This window comes from Tyto alba, unplaced genomic scaffold (genome assembly GCF_018691265.1).
Source record: "Tyto alba isolate M040663 unplaced genomic scaffold, T.alba_DEE_v4.0 Super-Scaffold_14, whole genome shotgun sequence".
NCBI classification, from domain to species: domain Eukaryota; kingdom Metazoa; phylum Chordata; class Aves; order Strigiformes; family Tytonidae; genus Tyto; species Tyto alba.
The window spans coordinates 13,645,997-13,660,639 of NW_024881276.1; the positions used below are offsets into that span (position 1 = coordinate 13,645,997).

General features: G+C 37.9%; 1 protein-coding gene across 6 annotated transcripts in view; it reads right to left on the reverse strand.

The window, feature by feature from the left end:
• The window catches only part of SH3KBP1 (SH3 domain containing kinase binding protein 1), a 229,800-nt gene that overhangs the window by 40,377 nt on the left and 174,780 nt on the right, over positions 1-14,643 (reverse strand). The window lies entirely within an intron of this gene.

The following is a 14,643-nucleotide window of genomic DNA, read 5'->3' on the forward strand; positions in this document are numbered from 1 at the left end:
GCTAATAATCCTGACTAAACAACACACAACATCACATATATTCTTTTTAGGTCAGATTTTTTAATGCTCTTAGGAAACACAAATCTTACTCCTGCTTCTTCAATTTATTAACTCACATGAATTTTGTATATAATGCTTTATTTTTAAAGCTCATTTGTTTTCATGAAGACACTGTTTGTGTTACATGTTCATTAATCCCAAGCAGCTGCGGGTTTGCTTTTTTCTCCTCTCCAGCTTGTCGCTCAGGCTTATGCAGCCAATCACCACACTGGATTCTCATACAGTAAGTAAACCCTTAGGCAGTTTCTCTTGAATTTTCTCATTGACTTTATTTGCCAGAGGAGGCTTCTGTGTCACTGAGCAAAAGGTCAGAAAGAGATCTCAGAAATGAAATGAATGTGATCTGGTGAAGAAATTCAGTGGTGGTGCCCTCCTGCTACCCACAACTGCCGACTCGCTATGTATGCCCCAGCAACCTCTGGAAGGCCATGTATGGTGCTGGAAGCAGGAATGTCTTCATCATGAGACAAGACTGCCTTACAAGGATACCTGAGTTACAGCTGCACAAGCTGTCTCAAGTACTAGCAAATGACGGAGCTATGAAGCACAATCAAACCAATATGATTAAAACAACATGGCTGCCTGAGAGCATTAAGCAAAAGCTACTCCAATACTTCTACAACCCCGTCAGCCATGCAATCCAAATCATACTGCCTTTTTTAATATATCTTCACATGTTCAAGGTCAGCAAAATGGCTGTAATTTCCAGATGCAGATTTCATACAAAAGTTGTCAAGCTACTGCAATCCAGCATCAATATTCCAAAATTTATTAACAAACCAAGCGGATCTCTGCTTTATCTCCATGTTATCCTGCCAGACTTATAACAATGTAAACAGACAAAAATCTGCTGAAATAACCCAAAAGTTCTATGAAAACAAAAGATTTACAAAACTGAAAAGTATGACACAGCAAAAAACTAGAAACTCTGTTTAACAGATACTGGAGTTCAGGCAAGTTAGGTGGTAGCTGGGCCAACATTTAGCTACTGTAAAAATCATCTCCTACCAAAGCTTGACTCAGAATATACTTGTGTAGTCATTGCAGTGATAGTGCAATCAAATACGTTAGAGAAATCCACTGCTGGTTCATGTTGCCAAGCCTGTTTTCACTGTTCAGACAGAGGTAGATTCATGAAATAGAGAAGACAAAATCTAGAGGAAAATTTTAGCATTTTCTCATTGAAATAGAAATCTTGGTTTTATCTTCGTTTCCAGTGAAGTAGTTTTGTTCCAAAATCTCAACTCAGATGAATTTAATTCAAATGACTTTTTAGAGAATGGAGTAAAGGGAGAGAGTAGAGGCAAAATGAAAGAAGGATTGAAAAGTTCTCCTATGGTAGAATCAACATCCATTCTAATTCCAAGCTCAGCAGATCCCAAGTAAGTGATAATAAACTTATTACACTCTATTTATTAACAACATTAATTTTGTGGTAAGTATTAATGTAAAGAATTGGAAAAAAACATAGAGACGAGAAAGACAGAGGTATTGAGGAATTTTTGAGGAAGAATTTATAAATTTTATAAGAAATAAATATTACTCAATATAAAAGGTACTAAAATGTCAACCTGGGCTGGAATTCTTATGTAAGTCAGAAAAATATTGTAAGAGGAAAGGGTAAATGTGAAAGAAATGGCAACTACCAGAAAACTAGAATGCAACTAGCTTTTGTCAACATGTTGCCAACAATTTTAAGGGTATACACTGATGAACTAAAAAACACCAGTCCTCTTCTTGACTTAGAGAATAAGAGGGAGAGAACTATCTTTTCTGTAACTAGAAGTGAGACGTGCAAGCTGTGAAGAAAATTGTAAGAAGGAATCATCTGGAGAAAACTGACATTTTTTTTTGCAGAAGGGAATATTAAAACAACAGAAAAGAAGAAAACAAACTACAAACCCAAAACCAATGATAAGAAAGATAAGAACACACTTCCACTCTGAAGCTTATGTCTGTGGTGACTAAAAGAATAGGGGCAGGGAGGGTGGAAGTGAGAGAGAGATGCATGACTACAGAGACCAGACAAAAGCCGCGCAAAGATATTTTAACACACAGGCCAAAAAAGTTTCTATTTGGAGCACCAGATTTTTCATACTGCTATTGAATATAAGTGAAGTAGGGTTGACAGTGTAAGATCATGGCTTAGTTTCCTTTTAGCAACTGCAGAGATCCTGTAGTCACTCTCATACCAGCTGATAAAAACCATAAAACACTGGAGTTATGCTTCTTTTTCATGAAAGAATCACGACACTGCTTGGTCTCTTATGCACACACTATCTATATTTACAGTTTTCCTTAGCAGCAAAACTGCTGCTTTTGTATTAGAATAAACACCATGCTGTTCCCTCCCTTGGTGCTCTCAATCCAACCATAAAGAAGCAGAAGCCAGTGGAGATTGAACAGAAAGCCCCAGAATAAGGCACCTTATACTACATACTCTTACAAACACTCTACTCGCTGCACAGAAGCAGCTGTAGCTAGACAGATACCACCGACAAGATGCTAGCCCTAGTTATCTTCCCAGCCTAGGAGTACAGCTGGTCGCAAGACAAGAACACAAACTTCCCTTCAGTCAGACACCATTGCTGTTTTTCTTTGGCCGTAAAAGAGGTGACCACAGAGGTTGATAAGGCAGAGCTGTCAGTGACCTGCTAACTTGATCTCCACTTTACTAGCTGATACCACATTCAAGACCACAAAATTAAAAGAGACAAGTTCATACCTGGCAGGTGACACATCTCTCTCATGCCAAGCTGTGTCCCAGCTATGAGCCTGATGGGGATAGACTGCCCTGTCATGCAAACATGACTGAACTCTTCCTCCTAGAAAAACTCACAGCTTCACAGCCTCTCCCTCTGCTCCCAGCAGGCAGGAGTTTCATATACCCCAAAGACACAGGGGTTTTTATTTCATATAAAGTGCTCTCTCTTAAAAAACTGGCTTAGTTATTACAGATGGGTTTATTTCTAGCCCATGCTGCTACTTGCATTCTAGGCCTAAGCCAGATCAAAGGACCATGAAGGCAACCAACACTTTCTCTGAAAATAGAAAGCAGCACTTCTGATTGCGAACATATTTATAATAAAAACTCATGATGTGGATTTTTTTCATTATTTTGCTGGGAGTCAATAAAGAATACAAGATTACTATGATTTAAATATCAGACATGTGCCAGTCTATGTTTTCTTCCCACCACTATGCATTACCTTTTTTTTTTTTTCCTTCAAGACACTTACAGAAGAGTTACTATATGCCATGAGACTGTTCTTAATCGCTTAAACAAAAACCAGTAGCTACTTGTTCCTCTGCTCAGTTATTATGATAATTCTTCTCTTGCTTGTGTTCAGCAGCCCACTGGACCTGTATCTAGATCTTTGCTGAAGCCAGCTGCAAATGCACTCAAGACTGCTCTCTCCAACATCATCAGCCATCCGATACTCACTGGGAATCTACCAACAGCTAAGCAACTTCTGCAGTTTACCAAAATACATGGAAAACTGAGAGCACCTGAACAAGGCCTGTAGGGGCTACCTAAATAACCTATTCAGCCACTCCACAAAGTACAGCACTGCCACACCTGGCAGCGCACGAGGGGCATAATAAAAGGTTGCAAGAGATGCAGAAATAGTTTTATGCCCAGGCAGGTATCCACTGCTTTAGCCATGTTTTCCATTTATTTTAGGGGCAAAGACATTTCCTGCCTTTTCCTCCAAAGCAACCAGGCCTTCAAAACAGCTCCCACTCCCTTGTCTCTTGCTGCCTTTGGAAGGACTGACCATTTCAGAGTGCCATGGCCCAAGTTCATCTCTCTCCTCCCTAACCTACCTTCCAAGCTGCCCCTAGTGAAGGGGGAAGCTTTTGTTGGTAAAAGTAAGTAAGAAGTTCTTCCTATTGGCCAAGGTCTCAAAACAAGTAACAAGCTATGTATTTATTTTCTCTCCTATCTATGACTGTAACTGCAGCTGTGTAAACCCTTGAAGAAATACATCTGAAAAAGGCCGATCTCATCTGTAAATAAGACTTCTGTTTTTTGGAGGGAGCTGATCACTGCAGAGGCTAGTCCTCTGACCACGCTGCTACTTTGTAATACTGCTAAAATATGAAGCCATGGTTTAGACACCAACCCATAAGAACTCAATTTTCAGCTTTTCTGATTAAAAGTTTTTGATACAGAAACATTTCACCATACAGATTTCATCATTATAGCTAGGATAGAAAGCAATGCCAACAAGAACAAGCAGGTCCTCAGAAAAGGTAGCTGCAAAGCATGTACTGAGGAATGTGTACTCTTGGAGTGCTCAGATAACACATTTTATGTTCATGCCAGCTGATGTACTTGCATGCATAGTCATATGAGAATTATCTTTTTAATTGAAGATTTACAGATTACTCAGCGCAAGATATACAACTGGCAAGCTAAATTTACAAAGTAAAAATTCAGAGTATTCAGAGTACTAAGATACACCAGAATGGTACATTGTTTGAAAAAGTGAAATTTTCATGGTAGGATACCACAGTGTCACAGAAATCTTCACTAAAATACATAGTTCCTTGCATAACTGAAAAAAAAAAAAAAATCCCAGCAGTTGGCAGTTGTATTCATCAAATGTCTGCTTTCCTTCTGCCCTTGCAAAGTTGGTTCTTATCAAGAAGAATTTTGAGCTGATAAAATTGCATTATTCAGAACGTCATAAATACCTCTCACACTTGCACTAAGAGCTTTCATGTGTCAGCTCTGCTATGCTGGCAGCAGCACATTAAATTACTACTGCCCTCATTGTAAGCATCTCTCTAGCACTCTTTCCACAACTGATAGCCAACCGCATAATTTAAAGAAAAAACAAACCACCTTTAATGTGAACAACTGTGTCCATAGCACTTTTCAACACATCGTCCATACACACAGAGATATATGTAACACAGAAAGGCTTCTGAATTTGAGGATTAAAGTCCCCATAGAAAGACCAATCGGAAGGACAAGCACTCTGCCACGCGGCCCCCCAGGCAGAGCACCCGTGGGGCAGCGCTGCTGCCTGTCCCCCGCCTTCACTGCAGTGCCGGGGCCATGAGGTCCCAACTCACAAACCATGAGAAGGCCGCAGGACAGGCTCTGGGATTTTTAAAGATGGTGTATGACATCACTGGGCAAAGCCAATAATGTGCAGGGAAATTTCTACTTTTTTTTTTACCCTGCTATTGAATAACTGCTTTGATTTCAATGCATGGTCAGGTGTCAAAGATCAGCATTATTCTAGTAACTTTGAAATGAACTAAACAAAACCTGACCTCACACCGTGTCAGATCTTCATTAATACAACCTTGTCATTGGGGGGAAAGCAACAAAACCATGTTAAAGCTAAGTGAAAAAAGCAGTTTAATAATATTCAAGAATGTTTCTTTAAAATTTCTTTATAAATTCCGTATAATGATGCCAAAACCAAGGCTTATTCTCGAAATCCAATCTTATTTTAAAAGGCAGAATATAATTGATTTTAGAGTCTTCAGAAATTCTCATAAAACTTGGTAAAATACCTATGAATGAAAAGAAGTATCTCTCCAGAGGTTTACATTACACCCACCTCACGCTACCTATGACTGTATTCAAAACAGTCAAGCTTTGTTACTTACTAAGCTCGATTACTGGGATTAAGACCTTACAGTATAGTGCAAAATTTTAATAAAATGGCTATAATTTAAAGCATCTGGTTAGTAAACAAGTACTCTTCGGCAGGAACATAATTTAAAAATCTGGCAATAAGGCAGAATGTATCTCTCAACAGCTACCTAATCCAAGACCATATAGATAACAGAGACAGTCGAATAGACAACAAATTAGTGTTCTGAGGCAGCCCTGGAGAACATCCGTTTTCCCTTTACATACACCTTCTTCCAAATACTCATAGATTATGAAATACTGAAAGAGAAGTATGAGAGGAAATCTTCCAGTCTGACTCTGTTTGGCCCTGAACCCAGGGATCTATCCTGCTCAGGTCCTCAGTCAATGTGCCAAAAGCCCCAAATCCTGAATGGATCCTTCTTAACTCCTGTCAGCTCTCATGCCCAAGCCGTAGGGAACCTTACATCTGATAATGCCAGTTGCATCTTTTAACGCTCAAGAAGTCAAACAGGTAAACTTTTCTTTATCCATAAGCTACAAGGCTCTACAGAGAGTTTACTGTGTTAGCATTGTATGGAAGGAAATGGGAGAGACCATCAGAAATTAGACATTATTTCAGCTGTGGTTACACTACTCTTTCCAGACAGTATTTTTTACTGGAAGGCACAAGAAGAAGATACCTCTCCAGAAGACGTGGTCTGTTCAAGAACTGGCACAAGTTTTTGGGCCCTTCAAAAAAGAAACTGGCTGAGAATAATGAATGACCCGCAATACCCAGGACATTAGAGGATCTAGTAGACAAGATTTTGTCAGTTAAATCTGTTTCAGGCTAGATCTAACCTTTTGACTTTAGACTCTGTAAATAAATAGTTTCATCAGTAATGAAGCTGAAATGTTTTGATGAAATATTTGTACAAATAGGAAGAATTATGTTGCTCATTGAACAAAACAATCTCTTCTGGGGATTCACTTCACTTGCAATATTCAGTCAGCAGAATATCATGCAGAAATAAATATGTTGCATGTCATAAAACTCTAGCATTCCAATATTCAAAACTAAATTAGCCAACACAAACACAAAAGGTGGTGCTAGTAATAGACATAATTTATGTCTCTGAGCCAAGATATAATATTTAGTAATTACATTTATATATTTAGAAATCTTATAAAAACATAGAATTATTTAATGCTACTACTACTCAGATCACAAACATCTTAGGACCAGGGTAATTACAATCACTAATTACTTGGCACAATATGTGCATTTTCACTTTCCCTTTACATAGAGCTCTCTATGCTGAAAAGGTTGGACTTCAGATAATACCATCAAACCAGCAGGTGAACCCAACATTCAGGATAAAAGAAAGGATGAAGCTAAGCAGTGAGTCTAAAGCCCACATTGTGAGCAATAATCACAGTTTTCTAAACGCCTCAGTATTTCAGTGATATCTTTTGTAAGCACAGGACAGAAAAAAATTTCTTTCCTTTTTTATCTTAAAATATGTCATTTTTTCAGATTAGCTTGACTGTATAAAACATAGTTAGAAATAAACATAACTCTTTTCACATGATGCAAATCTTGAAGCACTGCATGCATGGGAGATCCTGACACTTCACCTACATAGTTTGGCATGAACTTCCATTTGTCAAAATTCAAATTTGAGACTTCCCAGGAACAACAGAATCCCTTCCTCTGAAGGCACTGCTGTAGCACTGTGATCAGTGATAACAAGAACAGGAAAAGAAAACTTCAGTATGTACTTAAAAATATAATGTTATAAATACACTAACAAGAAGAACATCAAGTGCTGGCTGCTTCCGTCTGCCCTGTACTAATCTCAGGCTTCACAGTTTATTTAAGTGCTCAGCTCAAACATCAGTGTTTCAGTAATGCTTCTAACCATACCAGTGAAATGTAAGCTGCACCTGGTACCTTATTAAACATATTGTCAGGCTTTATCTCTACACAGACCTTACTTGATGCCCCATTGCTAACCACAGCAGCCAAGAAATGCTGCAAGGTATGAATAAGTGTTAAGAATTTATTCATAAATATTTAAAAGTCTTGGCCAAAGACAAGGTTCAGGCAAGAAGAAAAATGAAAGGACAATTACTTACAGTCTGTTTTCCCTATAACTTACTGAGTATATAAAATATTTTTAGAAAATTAACATATTTATTTATTTGATCATCCGTGTCCCCAGAAGTTTTATATAACTGCTCTGTATCACTTGTATGAGGAAAGACTCATGCTTCTTTGCAATGACACAAGTTTTAAGCCATGCACTTGTCGCACACATTAGCAGCATGACAAAAGGGTCTCGTTCTGCAGGACCTACTCCAGCTACCATTCTGCACAGCACCGTGGCTTGAAATCCAGCAAAAATCCAAACCTTCTCATTCCTGGTAGGTCAAAACCTTCAGAGGAAAGTTTCAGGTCAGGGAGAAGTGACCCTACTTCTACGCCAGTCTCTCAGCAGACTGCTGACGGCAGGGGCAACCCCACTCCCCATGTCACCCTCTCCTACTCACACGCCCCTGTGTGCCCTGTGGCCAAGGTTGCCAGATGCAAGGCAGAAGGGCAGGAGCAGAACCATCCCTTTCAGCAGCCGCCTACTCTCAATCATGTAAAACTGCACCCTCAGCATGCACACTTCGCAAAATAATTTCTTGTATGAAATCAGCAACTTTGGTGTGTGCAGGTTTCTCAATCAGCTAAGGAGGCGGGATGTCTTGGGGGAAAAGCTGGTGTTAAGCACAGCGTAGGGGGCAAAGAACACAGAAAGCAGATTAGGTATGGCTGTTAGGTCTGGCCAAAGATGTGTTGAATAATTCATGGTTATCTCAGGGGACAAAAGGGCATGCACTGAGACTCTTTATGGCATTGTTCTCCCTGAGGGAAATACCTATTTATTTCCAAAGGCAAGCATTAAGTGCCTTTATTGCTTATGCTATTCTTTAAACACAAAACATCATAACAGCCTTCTTAAAGCTGGACATTATTTGATGTTTACTTTTTGTATTCCTTTCAGTTTCTGTATACAAGATTGTTGCAGAAGTTACAAATGCTCAAAATATCTTCTATTAAAACCCCCAAATAGGGGCCACTGCATGACCAAATATTTAGTGTCAACAAAAATCCACCATGTTGCTCTGACAGAAAGCCATTTTTATGTTTTATTAAACCAAACCGTATTTTCCCCTGCATAGCCTAATTTTTTTTTATTGTTATATTAGTAAACTCATTTCTAAAAATGAGACAAAAGCTTCTAGCTATCAAGGAAAATCAAAATTACCTGAATGATTATAATGAAATATGACAAACTTCTTCCCTTCTTTTGAAAGAGACAACCTTAAGCTACCATACTTAGAAAATCTCTGTTGTCTTGGCCAATTAGCTTTATTTTTCATGACCTGAAATATTATCACTTTTTTTTTTTACCCACAGAGTAGAAAATATTGAAAATGTCATCTTAATATGGAAAAATGAATGATACTATCTACCGATTTGCTCATACTGAAAGAAAAACTGAAAGTCTTCTATTTCTGCCAGATATTTCTATAGCCAAGGGTTGTGAAATATGCGTGTACTGCTTGCAATTAAAAGCATACAGCAAAACTCAGCAATGAAAAAACCTCACAGAAACAAATGCAGGCAACAGACAGGCTTCTACCCTAGTGACACCACAACCTAATAAAATGTTCAATTAATATCAGATAGTGTCCTCCTTTGTCACACTGTCCGGTTCCTGCTCCTTCCCCTGCTCATGGCCTCAATTCACTGGCAAGACTCTTGTACATAGCACTTACTAATTTCATCCCTTTAGGAGCCTCCTGCATCTGTCTGAGCAGCTGTTTTCCTCCACAACCCTACCCAGCCAAGTTCACCTTGGCAATCGCTCAGCTGAAGAAAGTGCTCTGGACAATTATGTCCTGCACCAGGATGAGCATTTAAAGATGCTGTAAGAGAGAAAACCAGGAGAACTGTTTTGGTGAATGGGCTATACTCAGGCTATCTGTCTAGAAATACAGTGAGAGTGAAATTAAGTGCTTAACGACTACCCTAAGACTTGGAAAATATTAAGCACTCTGCAAAAGGACGGATTCCATACTATAGCATGGTCAAACACACAGAACAGTTGCTGCAACACTGCAAACGTGACGTTATGAAAGAGACTATCAGGACTGAATCTCATTTCATTGTTTGTTTATACCCTTCTATCTAATTGCCTGTATGTACTTGTCAGTCTTACCACTTGATTGATTGTGCTTCAGGGCAAGGACTCATCAAATGTACAGCATTTTGAACCACAAAACTTGCAAACCTCACAGTAAACTATTAATAATAACACCAAAAGCAAATACTATCTCTGCAGAAACTAATTGCTGTTATGCTTATTTTCAGAAACTACATTTATGGCTCTTTTTTCCCCCAACACAGAATTAAGCACTATAAATTGGGTTGTCATTAAATATTACATCATTTGTCATGTAAGTCTCTCACTAGTGACAGGCATTACTCTGTCATGTCTTTCATTATACCAATGCCTCAACTTTCTGAGTACTATGTGAAAAGCACCAGCAAGATTTTGGAAGGCTGTATGTCACTGATGCTTTCTTTTTCACCTCATCAATCCTTCAGACAGTTTGGATGAATCCACAAGGAGGCTGGATGCCCTCTGTGAAACTCGCCTCCTCATGAAAGCTCCTTTGCAAAATCAGAAAGGACCCCCTATTATGTTCATGCTCCGCTTCAGTGCAATACATTCCCACATCCAATGCCATGTATTCAGCTGTTAGCCTGTAGCAGGAGAGGAAAGGCTTTGCAATCCAGGTAGGTAGAGGCTGAAGGAAAGCCAGGTCGGATAGGCAGAGCAAGAGCAAGGCACATGATTATTATTCCAGCTGATATATTGACACTAATAATTTCAACGTCTTGTAAATTCAGAATTAGCGGAATTGCCACTGATACTGGCCTCCACTACTCCTACTCTGATAATAAGGGTCCAGGTGAGGATACCTTTCTATTACTGTCAGCTTTTCAAATTTACCATGATTTTTGTTAATTTTATTTATCCAGACCATTTTAATTCATAGGAAAAAAGTGGTCTTTACTGCCTAGAGCTCAGGTAGATTGATGCAGTGCAATGAAATCTTTCACACTCTTGCAAGTAAAACTGCTTACAAATGAGTGCACAGCTGCAAGTGTGTATTTGCTTTGAAATTATGTAGGTATTACTATCGATTCCTCACAGAGGTCATTTTCAGTATGCCAATGAAATCTCCAGAATCCTATGCGTTTTGTCAGAATTTATTAGAGCTAGTAAGAAATATGTACTGTTTGCATAAAGAGTCTTTATTAACACTGGAAAGTAGACTAAAGTAGCTATGTCTAAAAGTGCTGGAATGAAAAATCCTTGAAGACCTTCAAGACGACAGTTGCAAATGTCATGTGAATCTTCTGTTGTCTAAAAGCAACTCTACTTATTACAAATACAATCTCAAAATCAGTATTTGAGCACGACAAAACATCTGTCTGCCAGTCTCTTTCAGCTGCACTGCGCAGTCACTACCAGTGTTCTTGTCCCTATCCAAATGACGTCAGGAACATTTTGAAGACAATAAAAAAATTACCTATATGATCAGAAATGTTTGACATTAGAAAGAATAACCTTCAGGGTCAATCTCATGGCCTCTTGCTATTCATACCTTTCAGCTTATGAACGTATCTTATCAGGAAAATGCACAACAATCACCTTAACTGTACAAGTAAAATTACTGTATTTTGCTTTTTGTTCTTTTCCTTCCAAAGGTGTATTTTTCTTAGACCTCTTTTTGCAAAGCAAAGGTATCAGGTCTATTGTTTTATTGCCTTGAAGATGAAGTTTTTACCTTCCTTTACAATTCTGGGCAATATTTTCCAGTCTTCTATCTTTAAGTACTTTGCATGAAAGAAATAAAGGACTACCAGTTGTCTACTTTTACTTCCAGAAATTAATAAATAAAACCTTTTATATGGATCTACAAATGCATTTGCTTCCCTGCGAAAAAGGAAGGGAGAAAAATCTTTTCCAGAAAATTTTTAAATACATTTATGTGAAGTTTGTTTCTGCTTTTCTTCAAGTCTTTTACGTAAATTTTAACCTATGAGAAAACAACTGTTAATACCACGTTTGGACTCTATCTCATCATGTATCTTTTCCATGATTTAGACCTATGCAGTTCACAAACTAAATGACTCAATATGCTGTTTAATCGGCAATTATTCTTGACTATCACTCTTGCATAATGCCATCCTTCCCCTTGTATCTCCCAAAATACATACCATTCTAATCAGTAAATGATCAGCCTCCACTGACTTATTTCAGTGTTTATATAAAACTTATCAGCACATCCTCCAAGTCACCAGGGAACTCACCTGTGATTCAGCAAATCCGTTCAAAGTATTCTCTGTCTGTTTCATAAAAAATGTTCAAATTCCCTTATCACAAAGGCCTATAGGAAAGGTCTGATCAGTTTTTGATTCAAGATCTCAACATCCATCCAGAGTGAGAACTTGAAACAGATTCTGCAAAGGTCATGACAAAAAAAAAATATTTGTTTTCTTTATATTAAGCAGATATTTGATGATCTTGACAAATGGACTTTTATAATTAAATTAGCTGGAAAAAAGAGAGAGATCTGATATAAACGTATCCATTTCATCTGCAGGGCACTGTTAAAACGGTAGGTTTGAATTCTGCATTTACTGACACTACTCCTTAGTAATTCTTTCCACAAAATAAAGTTTTAGCATTTTAAGATGAATATCAGACTAACAGTTTCCTCAAACACATACTCTCACGTGCGTGCACAAATACACAGGCTCTCCTAGTAATTACCATTTAGCTCATTTAAGTCATTCCCCTTCCTCTTGGCACCTATCAAGTGCTATCTCATCTTCATGCTTTTAAGATTCTTGTAATGCATTTCATGTTATTTTCATGAGATTTCTCTCCCATTCTTGAGTCTTATTACTCGAGCCACTTCCACACATTCTCACCAATGCTGCTGTTTTCAATGAAATGAAAATTCAGTACCAGTTAAAACCGTGAGTCTTCAACATTCCTATAGATCTGACTGTGAAAATAGATTAGCCTAGTGAGGGACTTTCATACTGAGAATTTATATCACTTTCAGTTTTAGTGATTTCAACAAAATATATTATTTTATGATAATGCATCTGTGGTTGTAGAAAGTACTACAACACCCATCTCTTTCTTTATAAATAACAATCTTCTCTTTTTGGGTCTAGGCAACTGAGAAGAAAAAAATCCTGTCTAATGCTCTCCAGCAAAGAAAGCTAACCCTGCAAAGCAATTTATTGCCAATAGATTAAAAGAAACTCTGTAATCTGGTAACAAAGCAAAACCATGGTAACAGTTTCTGAACTACTCCATATGTTTCTATTTAATTCCTATTAGTATGGATCACCAACTGTGTACAGAAAGGACTCTCTAAGGATGGCGATTTAAATTCCAGGTAAAAGGCAACTCTCTGGCAGAAGCTATTAGTGGGCAGAAAGGTGAGGCTAACTTTGTTACTGCTGACTAAAAGAAAAATGACAGCAGACACCTGCTTCAGAAGATTTGGACTAAAATAAAGTTACCATATTGCATGGTAGAGCATGAAGGAGACCCCACTGTTTTTAGAACTCTACAGCAAGGACCCTGACTCCACATCACTTGAATGTTATTTTTTAAACTATGTGTTAAAAATAGATAAAAAACCCCACAATTTTGACTGCAATGAGGTCTACAAACCACAAAAGGATCTGCAAAGTGACTGCTTGTTAAGCACTTTCTTCAGTATCTCACATTAGTTCAGACACATCATAAAAGCATCCACAGAGAAATGCCAAGCCTTTTTGCATTGAGATCCCTCACTCTCTAGAGGCATGGTTTTATGCAATTGTTCAGAGACATGTGACGTACCACAGAAAAAAATAAAAAATTGAATAAAATGTCTGCAGTGGTCTGATACCATCAGGCTGGAGAGTAGAAGGACAGAGAATATATTGACAAACTTCTCACTGCATGATTGGGAAAACTGATCAATTCAGTCAGAACATCAGCTCAGTTATTATAAAAGACAAATATCCTTCCATTGTGGGGGCAGAGGCAGCAGGAAGAAGAAAATGGGAAAAAGCAAGCAAATGAAATCTCATTTTGAAACCTAAGTAAAGTAATTGTCTCTTTATCTATAAATACTGAAGAACACAGGATCACCTGGAGACCAGCCATCTCAGAGAGTTATATCAACCGGGTCAGTAAAACGTAAAGTGGACAGGAACAACATCTTAAAAGCCATTTGCATGGTCACAGATACTGTTAAATACTTACACAAGAACTTTCTAAATCAGGCAAAGCCAAACAGTTTTCAAGACAAGGTAAACAAAAAAGTCATTGAGGGCAAGTTATTAAAGGATATTTAATGTACACAATTTATTTTTTAAATTTGCAGTTTCTCTTCCTACCAAATGTCTGATTATTTTTCCTCAGTTACATGTATATTCTTCAGGACAAAGATGATGTCCTCTAGGATTGCAGATGGCTTAGTATATAGCAAACACTGCCCCAGCTGTACTTCCTGACATTCTGGGGTTTTTCCACCCAGGTGCCAAATTGCATAGTCTAGTAACAATTTCTTATGAAATTTACCAATTATTGAATTCATTCTTTTACTTTCATATAAGCACAAGCAACAACAGCACAGTTGTGCACATTATTACAACTCATTTTCATCATGCAAAATCTACACTATTTTCTAGTTTGCATCTTTTTCCCAAAAATATCTGTGTTCAGCATTCAAAAACATTTAAACAAACTGTGAAGTCTTTAAACAAGAGCAGGAAATTAAGTGCACCTAAACTATAATCCGTTCTTTGTAAAATGGTGTACACCTTTTCTAAAAGAAAACCAACT